The 15477-nt window shown below is 45.7% G+C and overlaps 1 protein-coding gene across 1 annotated transcript in view; it reads left to right on the top strand.

Moving 5' to 3' along the window:
* The window catches only part of LOC111970758 (sodium/potassium/calcium exchanger 1-like), a 197565-nt gene that overhangs the window by 108084 nt on the left and 74004 nt on the right, over positions 1 to 15477 (top strand). The gene's annotated exons all lie outside the window — the stretch shown is intronic.

Consider the following 15477-nt stretch of genomic DNA (forward strand, 5'->3'; position numbering starts at 1 on the left):
TGTTCAGGTTGGCCGTTTCAGGATGCTGTTTCAGGGATCTGCTGTTTCTAGGTTTGTTTCATGGATTGCGTGTTTTTCATGTTGTTTTCAGGAATTGCGCTTGTTCAGGGATATTGCTGTCAGGTTTGTTCAGGATGCTGTGTTCAGGGTTTGTTCAGGGATGCTGTTCAGAGCATGCCGTTCAGGCTTGCTGATTGTCATAGGGAATGGCTGTGTTTCAGACGTTTGCTGTTCAAGTTTTGCTGTTTTCAGGTTCTGTTCAGGTGTCAGGAAGTGCCCAATTCATGGATGCTGTTCAGGTTGCTCTGTTATCAGGATGCCATGTTCAGGTGTGCTTTTGTTTTTATTCAAGCGATTTAGGCCCTTTGATTTCCAGGATGAGTAGTTGGCGTGTTTCAGGCGCCAGAAGATTAGCTCTTGATAATTATTTCAATGTAGACTTGGCAAAGTTGATTAGTCGAAGATACTCCCAAGATCAGATTATCAACGAGGGCGGTGAGAGACGTGCATAACTCTCATCGCCTTTGATAGGTTTAGTGTGACCTCTATCCTATGCTCGAAAATCTGCCAGTTTCCGAGGATGGCCGGTTCAGGGTAGTGGCGCGGGTTGCGGAGTGGGGTGTTGGCGCGGGTTCAGGGAGTTGCGGCGATTACAATTAGTTAAAGGCCAGTTACGCATCCCGGGTCTCTTCAGACAAATTGTGCGGCTGTTTTAAAGGCGCCGAACATTACCCCTTTTCAGTCCAAGTCTCGACATTCCACGTCATACAACAGCACGCCATCCACTAACCTCACCTTCCTCCTTCTACTATCAGTCTATTGGGCAATTGCCTTTAGATCAGGCTCTCTACTTGGTTCTCATGGTGTTGGTGCTTTTCAACCCTTGGATGTTGACCGAGCAGTGTGGCCTCCAGGGAAAGGACTTATAGATGGCTATCCGAATCCATTAGCAGCAACATACACTGATGCACGTTTTTGAGGTGTGGGTGTTGCCAAGAAGCATTCTAGCCTATGGAGAAAGCTAGTCTCTCTCTTGTCGTGCGAGCTTGTAAGATTGTGCCGTGGTGGTCTTACCACCCCCCGCTCATGGCGCAGGTGCTGTCCGATTATATGTGGATTAGAGCGTCCCTCCATCACCTCCCGCCGCAATGGCATGCCGCAGACAGAACACATGACTCACGCAGTTCACATAGTCCAAATGGTGTCTATATGGCCATATCTGAGAAGGCCACGTAATCAATTTTTGGAACACACACCTATGCTTAGGAGCGAAGTGTATAAAAAGTGATAGTCTAGGAATTCAGATTTATGACATCATTGTTTCTAGGCACTATCCAGTGAGTTTTTTTTATATTGCTACGGCTGCTAGCGCGCGAGATGGTTCTATTGATTGTTCAAGAAATATCAACCGACGAAATGCTTGAGCTAACTTATACTTAGTGATATTAATTATACAAAAGTGCGAGGCCAGTCCGCACACTCTTTCAAAGCGACATAACAAGTTGGAGAAGCTCAGTCAAAATGCTCAGACATTATGGTAATTGCCATGCATCCAACAAGAAACAAAAGTATTCGATAACCGAAGAGGAGCAACTGGCCATAGGACACTACACGGTCCGTACTCGTGATCAGTATATTGCGAGAAGTTAAGGTAGAATCGGAAGCTAGGCACACTGCCCGGCCGATCTTTTAGGTGTACACTCCGTGGTATATTTGGAACTCTCCCACTGGCAAAATGACCTATGTATATAGTGTCAAAAAGACCTTATCTAGCACACGTGGATGGTCTGGTGGCACGGATGGATAGGATAGCTCTCTTACATACATGCTGGAACGCGTAGGTTATGGGCCACCGTGAACATTAATCTTCTTTTAGAGGTCTATACAATGATATATCCTCAAAACCTGATATAACATATTGTCAGCACTTATCAACACAGAGGTGAAGAGCAGCAAAGAGAGACGATTAGGACCAGAAAAAAAGAAGGAAGAATACATTTGTAAATTTGGATAGCCATACGACGATAGGCTTCAATGTTTTAGAGGCACTGAATACAATAAGTCTCAACAATCAATGTGTTATCTAATTGGCAAAGTGGTCCACAATGTAAATTCACAAGAATTGGAGCTTATCATAGGGGAAAACAATCACAGTATGTCTACGTTCGAGAGCGCTGAAGGGAGGCAAGGGTCCTTTGTATAGGTAGAAAAAATAATCTATACAATGTAAGATGCTCCGAGGCAGTGGACTGCGCCACCATCGGCAGTGTCCGACTACAGTTTATTATTAATGTCCCAATTAAAGAGTTTACTCTAGGAGGTGGTTCACCCCCTCTCCTAGGGAGATGAGAGGCGCGTGTGGACATGGTGTAGATTCGGGTTGGGGATGCCAATTTTGATATAAACGTCCAGAAGGTCAGCGCAAGAGACCGCAAATTCGAAGGTGGCTCTGCGCTCCCAAAAAGTGGAGGAGGTCATCTAAGGCGCTTGCAAAATCTTCTGAGCATCAAGCAGTCAAAAGGGGTTTTTTTGTGACACCTGGTGATGATGAGTGGATGGTGCTACGGATGCTGCTGCAGAGAGATACGTACTTCTTTTAGAGATTTCCGCTTTGTGATTTACCAGGCATTTCATAGGTTTTTTACGACAAGGACAAGTTTAATTTTATTGAAAACTGAACTAAACTGGGACGACTCCCATCCGTTTATGGTGAGGCACGTTGAATCACACCTGGATTGACATTGGGGAAAGAAAGTCTGTTTCCCTTGTACTTAGGGAAGGCGTGTTTATTTTCGTATGAAGGAATAAATGCAGCCAACTGGAATATCTCCACTTTAATAAGGTCTATGCATTGCATTGTTAAGAGGCACCACGTTCCATTTATACCGACTCTTGCCAGTAAGAAGTAGGTCTGTGCGGCAAGCTGTATAACATACGATGAGCGGTCTGTGTCGGGGGAATAATTCTTGCTGACAATAGGTGGGGCTTTCTTGCTCGTCCAGCGGTTTACTCAAATGCAGGTGTAGTGTAATATATGCGCTAGACAACACCACGATTCTTCATAAAGGTCCTCGAGTCTCTGCAGATTTCTGCTTGACATCCCTGCACAAGCCGGGTTAATGCGAGGGGAATAAACGACAGGACGTGGGCGGAAGGCTCAATGCCTCGGGTAAGCGGAGAAAAGAACACGGGTAGGACACGCAAACAGTCAAGCTGGCTACTGTGCTGAGCGCATTATCTAGAGCTGATAGCGGAATAATAAAAGCTACTGCGTCTCTCTCTAGATCAAATGATTACCTGTTCAAAGTAACCTGCAAGTTAGCTGACGAGAAGAAGGATGATCATATTAGCACTAATCGAGTTTTAATTTCAATTGTTGAGAGATATCTTACAGCTTACAATATTAAACCAAAGGCAGAGCCCATCTCTTGGCCAATATGGTCGTCATTAGGCTCACACTCACATGAATACGACTTTTTCATCACACAACGAACTGGTTTAACTTCTCTCTCTACTACACACACTCGACTGAAACACTTACCTCGTGCTGTACTAACCACACCTACCACATCTCACACTCTCATACCGGCAACAACTTAACTAGCCATCATACACTTACCGGTCACACTTCACTACTCTCACGAATGTCGTGCGTGATCGGTACTTTCAATACAGTTCTTCTAGCGAACCACACTGTCACGGTCGGACACGTCACACTCACAGCTGCGACACGCTGGAGTCACACTACGCACCAACCATCTCTGGTCACACTCACATCCTTAATCGAGCTCTCACACATCCATGTTTCACACACACACACCACACACACACCACGACACACACACACACATACACACACACACAACACACAACACACCACACCACCACACACGGAACACTCACAACACACACCCATCAGGCGACCATGGCCTCACATACTCACACTCTATCTCACACACGTACACCACACAATCACCAACCCACACCAGGCACAGCTATATTATCTCTAAACGTGATTGTCGGTCATTGCGATGCTCCATTATTACTTCTGCAGGCTCTCCTGCATGAGTGTTGTGTGCTCCCACCCTTTCTACTAGAAGTCTTTCTCCTCGAGTGTTCAAGACTGATGGTGGACAGTTTGGTGTGAATGACGTGTGAGTTTGCCGTTCTGCTTCTTCCGTTCGGCTATCGTCCCAGAGCATCTCTTCATGACGATGGGCAGTATGATAGTTGGTTTCTGTGAGGTGCAAGGACAGACCGTTGGATCATCCCTATGCCTATGCATGCACCAGCAGCTTTGGGGATGATTCCATATGAGATTCATGTTGTTTCGACGTGGCATGACATATACGAGTAAAACAGCGAGACCGGCTCGCCGTCTGCTCTCATTTGTTATGGCCCTCCCAATTTTTGCAACGTGCCTCTTGCTGATTTTTACCTAAAACAACCTTCTAGGCCCTTGCAGTCATTATGATGTGTAGAAGACTCTCGTAAGGACTCGTGATGTGTTCACATATAATTAAAGTAGTATGGGCTCCTCCTAATACGTCACACATTAGCTCGTACTCGGAGCTTTTGTATCGTCACGCTTAGTACCGGCTATCGTCACAATGTCCGGGTCAAAACCCGCTGTTCGGCCTGTGGTAGCGGGAACAATCTGTTGACGGTCCGATTCTAGTTGTGGCTAGGGAGCACATATTCTGTGACAATCGATCTCTCATTGTAATTAAGAGAAGCGTGCGATTTGTTCTCATTTTCTATAAGTAAAAAAGAGCGCACGGTGGTACATAGTGCCATGGGCCAGTTCGCTCGGGCGAGAAGGTGCTGCGGACATCGGGCAGTGGCGCGTGTTATCTTTGGGTAGCACTTGTTTATGAACTACAAAGATTGCCCAAAGGCGTTGTATTGGTAGTGTAAACTTTCGGTACATGGGTTGTTTGGAGGAAATCTTGTCGCATGCTGACTTGGGGTGGCTACATCTTCCGTGGGAAGGACCGCCTCAGCGTCACCGTTTATCATTCAGGCGATCGGTTCAGTGTCTTTCCTGCTTTTCATTACAGTCAGAACGGGATTTAGCAGGCCAGTACCTCCACCGGACGAGCGGAGAGTGAAGCTCGAAATGGACAGAGGGTGTCTTTACCCCATATTTTCATATTGATTGAGCGTGGTAAGGTGTGTAATCTGTAGGTATGGAATGATATAATGTTATTTCTACACAAAAGGATACACCGATTAATGTTCTCACTCTGATAGTTGGAAAAGACTGCGAGAAGCTCTCCCATTTTGCCTGTCCTCGCAGTTCTAATATTTGTCTTATCAACCCTTCGTGCGCGTCTTTTTCGTTAGCCCTCATGTCACAGTTTAATCCGCATTCTGAGTTCCAGATTATAGGTTGTTCGAGTTTTCTTCCATTGTGCTACATGGAAACAGATTGGTACGCTGGAGAATAAGTCTGGTTTTCCAGCACGAAGCAGAATTGAGAGAGGCGCAGGGGCGTCTGTATGGAAAACACTTGCTTATGACTGGGTATCTTGTCAAATCTATTAACGTGATGTGCGACAGTCCACATATATTAAGTGGGTAAAAGACCAGAGTTCCTCATTGGTTATACAATTGGCATGTTACAACATATAGGGTTTCAAAAGTGGCGATTCGTACTGTTCCGAAAACAAACAATACTATGCAATCAGCTCTCTCGGAGTGTTCCTGGTGTACCTCCTGGGTGCATCAATCATTACCTACTAGTGAGCGCTAAGGTGCCCCTCCGCATGGGTGCTAGTCTCGCGGTAATGTCCCAAACAAACAAACAACGTTAAGTCCTCCACATAGATTACTGTAGCATAGAGCACACCCTAGGGTTGCCCGACCTTCAGTGAAATGAAAGGCCTCTTGTTAAAGCTATCTCCTCTCATTACTTTCGCTAATATGACCAAATATAGAGGAGGCTACACACCTCTACCTTCAGAGAAGTATACCTGTAGTGTGTACTTCTTATGCTCACGTACTAGTAGCAAGTTACACCGAGCTCCACCCTCATACCTTCTCCGAGTTGGAAAGCTAACCTGTAGATCGTACGACGTTCGATGTAATAACTAGTGATCATAGTGGTGATTTGATTACGCAGAAGCACGGCCCGCGAACTTTGACGAGCTCTGAACCTATACTGCAAGCAATATGCTCAGTTGGTATTAGCTCTCAAATGACCTTTTAAGCTTGCATGGAAAATTTTTAATTCTGATCCTTCAGAAGGGTCCTGTGGTGCTTGGCGGGACATGCGTGCACTTTTTCTTTAAAACATCCCTTTTTACCTCAGTGACGTCTGCTTTGTTATCTGTTCCAGTTGATGCCACACTATGCTCAAACCCATTACTTCTCCTAGTTCTATAGCTCTCAGTCTTGTCTATAGTGTGGGTATTGAAAAGTATTTCCACCCCCAATTTGGTCAAGAAATTCTCTCTTAGCTCCATAAACTTTTGCATATTTGTTGTTTAAGGACTTTATCCTGCCTCCCCTTGGAATATATACACTAGCGCATTCTCAGACAACCCTTACACACTTATGCTAGCCCCTCTCGCACTATTCCATGAACTTTGTATTCACTCAATCCTGAAAAACGTGCGCATGCTCCTACTCCCTTTCTTCGCTCTACTCGTTCCTATTCTCACTATGGATGCGATTAGTTGCAATGGTGATTACTTGAACTTCATTCAAAACAGGTGAATAACCAATTCAAGACAATTACGCACGGTATAATAGCCATTTCTCGTTACAATTTCTGATATATATAGTTCAAATATAAGAAGAGACAAAGTGTAGTAGAGAGTCAGCATAGCAATCCTGCTCACATTTAATGCCCCTGGTGTTGCATGCGAAGAGTGTAGATAACAAGGAAACAGGTAGGCACATTGTTGGGAAATTTGAATGATCTGGGATAAACATACTTTTTCTGGCGCCACATCCTTCGATAGGTAGCAGAGACTCTCAAACGGAAGTAACTTACAGTATGCGATTCGTGTCTGAAGTGTTGTCAATGCTTTAAATCAAGGGAGCTGCAAGATATACTGAACTGCCCAATAACCTCGCCAAACAATGCTTCTTATCTTCCTGTGAAGTTGCGCTAGGGAAATGCAAGTATGAAGTGGTCTCGCCTGTCATCAGGTCTCTCAATTGTTGGAGTGGAATACCAAGATAAACAGATATTTGGAGGGCCGCCCACGTTAACCGGGGTCCACTGCAGAAAACTGCTGTTAACCACAGCGTGACATTCGATGGGAACTGCCTCGTTTTTTCAAGTCCTGCCACAACATTCTCAATTGAGAGGGTAGACGATATAGGGTCTGGACTCTCTGACTAAGGTGCCCATGATCCCTCAAACACATTTTGTGTAGCTTTTGTAACGGCCATCTTTCTTTCTATGTGACTGAAGTGGTCTTGTAACTCACATACGCACGTACACCTTGGAACCTGGTTACCGATGTACGCGACCACCTGGGTGGTATATTGGATGCCTACCGGGTGTTACATGTTTAATTTTTTCAATGTCCGTGGTTACTTACACTATTTAATCATTGATTTTTTATTTATACTTTAGGTTTATATAATGTAAACATAAGTTTTGATAATATATATTACTTCTATATCTAAATTGACACTTGACATAATGTTTTATGGGTACTTTCAGGGCTGTCGGGGTATATAGGCGGTAACAAGACATGAGTGTACACTGTTTAGAGACTATCAATCATGGTAAGGGTTTCTCAAGTGTTGGTGGTTATCACTGAAGTATTCATGTGGATGGCAATAATACAGATGAGAAACACTTTATGCCAGTTTGATATCTGACACTTGAGTCAATCAAAACGTTGATATACATGGCTCCTCGAAGATGGTCCAGCAGCGCGTGGCACTTCGCTTCAGCTCACGAAGCGGCGATGTGAAATTGGCACTGGACATTATCTCCGTAATGCGGTAGCAATGTCGTCTGATAACTCACCAGGAAGCAGGAGTTGTTGATTACATGAGTCCTTCTATTAAGGCAAGTCCGGTCCCATACGGGAGGTTGCTTTCCTGTCATTGGCCAGCAACAGCATCCCCAAACCGTCACACTGCACCACCCAGGGCTTGACGCGCTTAAGTCTTGGACTCTTTAAGTAATTGACGTTGATGGAACTTGTTTGCTCCTTTGCTGGAATGGGTTTCTTACCTGGGATTAGAGGGGCTCTTACGATGTGATTGTTTAAGACTGATGTGGGTCTTTCTGTGCTAATTCTCTGAGATAAACGGATATCTATGTTGAGAATGGTCAGTTGATGTGAAGCGTACAATGGACCTTCAAATCAGTCGTCATACAACACTATTTCGCATCGAGTACCCAACTTCCTGCTGAAAGGTGTTACTGTCTCTGCTTTTCCTGGTAATGTGGGTGCGGACTCTCATCCACATTATACTTATAATGACTGAAATCGGACACCCTGTTTGTTGAGTGTTTTCAATCAAATCTGTGGGCCAAGAAACACTATGTCTTTCGAGGAGAGCGGGAATGTAATATGATAGGCGGAGGTGCACGAAAAGGATTGAGCTCCTCTCAGTGCGCACCCTCTGTGTCGTACGTTTGGGCGTCGGCGGCAATGACCCATCATATATTTTTCGCAAGTACCTACATAAGAAACACGTTCTATGACCTCCTTCTCTTAACACATAATGTTAGGGTGAGAGACGAATGTCCAAGACTGAAGTCTCTACACCGCAAGACTCCCCTCGTATTTGCTCTCGATAATAATGTATATGTGTAGGTATCTGGGGAGCAGGCAGGAAGGTGATCAGTGTGGAACGTGGTAGGAGCGAGTATCGTGCGCGGTGATATAATTTGTATGGTAGATATAAAAAATTCAGGGTTTCGCCTGTTGTGATCGTGGTAATTATTTTTTGATCGTTTTGTCGTTTTGTTTATGAGAGTGGTGGCCTAATGTGACTTAAACATATCATCCCCACAACACGACTCATAACTCAAACAACAAACCACTAACATTCGTAATCTCATACTAATCCATTGAGCAAATCATATCGAACACAAGGAATAAGGAGCTAATCCACACGAATACGTGGCAGCCTACAACACCTCGGGAGGAGCAGAAAAGATGCGATTGAGAATAGAGTCCCAGGCAACCGTTGTGATAGAGAGGTGGGAGGAAGAAGGAGTGTAACAAAGCCAGACTACAAGCCCAATTCCATCTGAATACTCTGTCTTCAACAGCAACTTAGTTAGTCTCATCGATTGTCGCACTGTGCGAGCAAAACCTCGCGCAACTTTTTTTAAAACAACTCCTCTCTGTGATTTTCACCGCCATCTCTTGTCGGGATAAATTGACTCGTGAGGCTTCATAACTTTTATCCTTTTTATTTTGACCTGTGTTTTTATGAGATCGTTTGTTGCAGAAAAAAGAAGAGAAAGAATAGTAGAAGAAGAAACACCTCTCTCGTGTTGGGAACTGGAAAGCGGGCAATCTGACATGATGGATATTATTACCCACCCACATTGAAACTGTGACTAACAAGCGTACATGTGAGATCTTACTTGCTCCGTGGCAATCGATCCCGCTTCTTAACATAACAGCGAGTCAGTCGGAGTTTAGCAGTGAAACGATGGGACAGTTTTGCTTTGGTACTTGCACCCTGTGTACACAAGTTGGTTTTGTTTATATAACACTAGTTGGGTACAGAGTAAGATCGGAGGAAGACAATTAGATTTGGTTTTTGGCGCGAAAAAGGCGATTGATAAGGATAATGCGTAAATGAAAAAAGATGAATGGTGTGACGTGTCCGGTGACGACTGGGTGTTCCTTTTTGGCAGGATAGAGAATTAGCCAATTACTTAAAGTATTGTAGAACTGTTGAACAGCATATAGGACAGGTTGTGCACTCTTGTGCAGTGTTAGTGTGATGAGGAAGAATCAATCTGCCCCCAATTGGTTTGATTGCTATCTTTGTAACCCAAATATTTTAAGGAGCTGAAGGTGGCTGTTCCCAACACACAAAATTAACGCTTGGACTTAAATTTATTAGAAAGTGCTTAATCGATATTATAGTCAGTTGACATTCCCGAGAGGCTCTAGGGAGTGTAGCTCTCAACATAGGCTGGAGCCTGATGTGTGTCACTAACGGAGATATTGTAAGAGGCTCAGATCTCAAGACCAACATTCTACATTTTCAAATTGCACAGAAAATGAATTATATGGAGAGTTGGATGTCTCTGGAAGTAGGAAAAGATAGAGAACAAGGCACGCTGTCGGAGCAGGAGCGTGGACACGAGTGTGACGATGGTGCTGTAGACCTATCTTTCATCATTCTAAAAGAAGCTGTACCAAACCTAACTTGTGTTAAATCAACTGCCAAAAAGGAGATAATACTAAGCCCTACAGCAAACTGTTCCAAGTGGAAATCACTGGCAGCGATGAGAACTTGCTCATTTTTGTGGTTACGTGCACGGCTTTGCTACCCATGGGACGATGGTGATACGGCGAGTGTCCACGCGCTGTGCTCTTATCTTCCTCTTACAACATTCGGCTCGAACGCCGTCGGGGACGTGTGATGTTTAAATAAATCGCAACAACACAGGCGGCGGAACGTCATCCCGGCCCTGATCTTTGTTGTGTCACCGTCTTATTTCATGGTCTCCTCGGCAACTTCTTGGACGGTCCGGACACGGCTCTTCTCCCTCTCTTCTTTTTCTCTCTATACCGTTATTCCTCCCTCTCTACCCCTTTCCTCTCCCTCTCCTCTTCCCTCCCTCTTTCTCCCTTCACTGTAACCTCCTCTCTCTCCTGCGGATCCTCCTCTCCCCTCCTTCCCTTTCCTCCTCACCATTCTCCTTCTTCGTAGTCCCCTGCACTCGTTGCCAGACTGCTTCTTACCGGCTCTGCTTGATTGGGTGGTATAATCCCCACTTCGTTTTGTCGAGCTGAAGAGACACACACAAACAGACTTCGGTCACACTATTGGGCCCTTTACAGGAAGTGTTCACATGGCGCAAGACAGACAAACAGACAGGACAGACCACGGTATACGGCATAATGTAATTCTTTTAGCTGAAAAAAATGTATGGGCGGTCCCAGTAGTAATTGTTGGGCTGATATGATGTTGTCTCTATGTTGTATTAGAGAGTTGACAGCAACCTGAACAACCTGAACAGTATCCTGAACAACAACCTGAACAGCATCCTGAACGGCAACCTGAACAGCATCCTGAACAGCAACAGTCATAGACACAGTCTATGACTGAACAACAGTCATAGGCACCAAATAAGAAAACGGCCCTCTTGTTGGGGTCAGAGTCAGTCTGATGAAGAGGAGTAGCTCATAGTAGAGCCCAGCATCAACATGGAGGAATGTCCACAACAGTATTTTCCACTAGCGTCAACTGACGGCTATGTCATTTTCAACAGGGTACTTTTTCCACCTAAATTAACTAGGCGAGTGACTCGTCAGTAGCCTACTGAATTGCGAAACTCCCAGAAGCACAATCATGTCTGCAGCACTCCACCAATCAGGCCTTTATGGTAGAGTGGCCAGACAGAAGCCTCTCCTYGGGAAAAGGCACAAGAAAGCCCGCTTGGAGTTAGCCAAAAGGCACCTAAAGGACTCTCAGACCATGAGAAACAAGATTCTCTGGTCTGATGAAACAAAGATTGAACTCTTTGGCCTGAATGCCAAGCGTCACGTCTGGAGRAAACCTGGCACCATCCCTACGGTGAAGCATGGTGGTGGCAGCATCATGCTGTGGGGATGTTCTTCTGCGGCAGGGACTGGGAGACTAGTCAGGATAGAGGGAAATTACAGAGAGATCCTTGATGAAATCCTGGCTYCGGGACAAGTCTCTGAATGTCCTTGAGTGGCCCAGCCAGAGCCCGGACTTGAACCCKATCTAACATCTCTGGAGAGACCTGAAAATAGCTGTGCAGCGACGCTCCCCATCCAACCTGACAGAGCTTAAGAGGATCTGAAGAGAAGAATGGGAGAAACTCCCCAAATACAGGCGTGCCAAGCTTGTAGCGTCATTCCCAAGAAGACTTGAGGCTGTAATCGCTGCCAAAGGTTCTTCAACAAAAYGTAATTATTGGCGGAGAGTMACRTCATATTTTTTGATATACTGTAGGCCTACCATGAGTCTCACTAGTGTTGAGTAATGTTCTATGAAAAGTGGTGCAGGTCTTGTTTATTTAAACAGCATATTGAAGCTATAAGCAATAGGATTCAAAGCAATGGCCTATAACTATTTTAGCACCATTTCGCACTGTTCTGAAACAAGCACGGAGACTGGTCTTTATAAATCAATGAGATTGTCACGTTCTGACCCTAGTTCTTTTGTTATTTCTTTGTTTTAGTGTGGTCAGGGCGTGAGTTGGGTGGGTTATCTATGTTCGTTTGTCTATGTTGGTTTTTTCGTTTGGCCTGGTATGATTCTCAATCAGAGGGAGGTGTCGTTAGTTGTCTCTGATTGAGAATCATACTTAGGTAGCCTTTTTTCACCTGGGTTTCGTGGGTGGTTATTTCCTGTTTAGTGTTTTTGCGTTTCACCTTTCAGGACTGTTCGTTTGTCGGTTTATTGTTTTTTGTTTCAGTGTTCAGTTTTATTATTAAAACATTATGGACACTTACCACGCTGCGCATTGGTTTGACATTTCTTACCCCTCGTCAGATGAGGAGGACGAATTCCGTTACAGAACCACCCACCAAACTAAGACCAAGCAGCGTGGTAACGGGCAGAAGCAGCAGCAGCAGCGATCGCAGGACTCCTGGACCTGGGAGGAGATTCTGGACGGCAAGGGACCCTGGGCACAGGCTGTTGAATATCGCTGCCCAAAAGCTGAGCTGGAGGCAGCGAAAACGGAGAGGCGGCGGTATGAGGAGGCTGCACGAAAGCGCAGCTGGAAGCCAGAGAGGCAGCCCAAAAAAGTTATTGGGGGGGGGGCACACGGGGAGTGTGGCTAAGCCAGGTAGGAGACCTGAGCCAACTCCCCGTGCTTACCGTGGAGAGAGAGCGACCGGGCAGGCACCGTGTTATGCAGAGATGCGCACGGTGTCCCCGGTGCGCAGGCATAGCCCGGTGCGGTACATAGCAGCGCCGCATATCGGCCGGGCTAGAGTGGGCATCGAGCCAGGTGCCATGAAGCCGGCTCTACGCATCTGGTCTCCAGTGCGTCTCCTCGGGCCGGTGTACATGTCACCAGCCCTACGCATGGTGTCCCCGGTTCGCCAGCACAGCCCAGTGCGGGTTATTCCACCTCGCCGCACTGCCCTGGCTACGGGGAGCATTCAGCCAGGTAGGGTTGGGCAGGCTCGGTGCTCGAGACCTGTAGTGCGCCTCCACGGTCCGGTCTATCCGGTGCCACCTCCACGCACCATCCCTCCGGTGGCAGCCCCCCGCACCAGGCTGTCTCCCCGTCTCCTCACTACTGGTGCTCCCGTCTGTCCAGCGCCGTCAGGGTCTCCCATCTGTCCAGCGCCGCCAGGGTCTCCCGTCTGTCCAGCGCCGCCAGGGTCTCCCGTCTGTCCAGCGTCGTCTGAGCCGCCCGTCAGTTGAGCGCCGTCTGAGCCGCCCGTCTGTCCAGCGCCGTCTGAGCCGCCCGTCTGTCCAGCGCCGTCTGAGCCGCCCGTCTGTCGCCAAGGCCCTACAACAGGCTGGTCTGCATTGCACGCAGCTACCTGGTAACACTTGCCACAACAGTACCTTGTGTGAGGTTGTTTTCACTCTCTGGGCATATCGCAAAGAACAAAAGAGAAGCTTTATCATCTGAAAATGTCAACACACTTGTTTGTCTGAGCAGCTGGCTCAGTGGGAAGTAACAGGAGGACTGAAGTGAATGGTGGCAGGTTTATGTTCTGGTGAAAATGCCATTAACAGATTATTTTGTGTTTCTGTCCCTTACAATCAAAGCATAGTGTGCCTATTACTCAATGCACTGCTTTTATAAATGAAAAAATCTTTCTTTAGGGCCAAATTTGAGCAAATATTTTTTTTTTATTAATCATGATTAACTACAGAAAATCATGTGATTAATCGCGATCAATTATTTTAATCATTTGACAGCCCTAGAGACATATCATACGAAACTGATGAAGTTGTACACAATTTTCCTGGACCAGTTTTGGCTCTTTAGCGCTACTTTCAAAACTACGTGCTGAAATTATACAAAACCTCTGTAGCATCACTTTAAATATATTGGAGCAGACGGCAATATTTCTCACTGTAATATCCTACTCAGACAAAAAGCAGGAGCGAGTTGCCTGGTCTATGTGGAACCAAATGAGTTTGAACCAATGTGGGACAAAATTTACGGTGTTAGCCCACTGACCTAAAGCCTAGAAATGACCTTGCAGAGGTGACACCAGTGTTCTGGGGTCAGGAAAGGTTACTGATGGGAGAGAGCCTAGTTCACCGAATCACCTCCGTTACACGCCCTACAACGTCACTTTGAAGTGGATGATTAGACGCATCAGATAAATCCATCACAGAAAGGTCAGACCTGTCGGTCCTGCGCTCTATGCTACAGTACTATAGAGACGAGCTGTGTTTCACGTAGCCAGTGGAGGGCAGATGCTACACATGCTACATGGTGACTCACCACAGTGAAGTCCTCAGTGCTACAATACACCCCGCGGCAGTCATATCTGCCCTACACAATACAGCCTGCCATAAGACTGTGTTAGGCCAAAGTAAGTGCCCCAGGGAGCTAACACAAGTCTCCAGGACATCCCTGAACCACTTCCACTACACATGCTTTCATTGCCAATCACCACTGTAATTGCAGAACAGCAGCTGGCTTAGCATCACAGTGAATAACTAGTTTAGCATCACTGAGAATGATGAGCTTAGCATCACAGATAATGACTAGCTTTCCATCACAGAGAATGACTAGCTTAGCATCACAGTGAATAACGAGTTTAGCATCACAGACAATGACTAGCTTAACATCACAGATAATGACTAGCTTAGCATCACAGAGAATGACTAGCTTAGCATCACAGAGAATGACTAGCTTAGCATCACAGAGAATGACTAGCTTAGCATCACAGAGAATGACTAGCTTAGCATAACAGAGAATGACTAGCTTAGCATCACAGAGAATGACTAGCTTAGCATCACAGAGAAACATTAAAGGTGCTACATATAGAATTTCTCAGAATGTGTCCCCTATGCAGAAGCTARGTGAATTGCAACAGCACTAGGCTACATTCAAAACAAATCTCCACGCATTCCATTTCCTCGTAACATGGCAGAGACTCGGGCTTGAGCCTTTTTAGATCGGTTTTGGTCCATTGAAAATATATTATTAAAAATATATTTCATAGCAATTAGATGGTAGAATGATTCCCTACACTATTCAGTGATTGTTTTCTCACATTAACTGAAATTGAGCRAACAGTGTAGAATTTTAGCAACCAGGAAATGACAGAGTGATTTCTACATTGGCCGCTTGAC

The sequence above is a fragment of the Salvelinus sp. IW2-2015 genome, linkage group LG11 (assembly GCF_002910315.2).
Source record: "Salvelinus sp. IW2-2015 linkage group LG11, ASM291031v2, whole genome shotgun sequence".
Lineage (NCBI taxonomy): Eukaryota > Metazoa > Chordata > Actinopteri > Salmoniformes > Salmonidae > Salvelinus > Salvelinus sp. IW2-2015.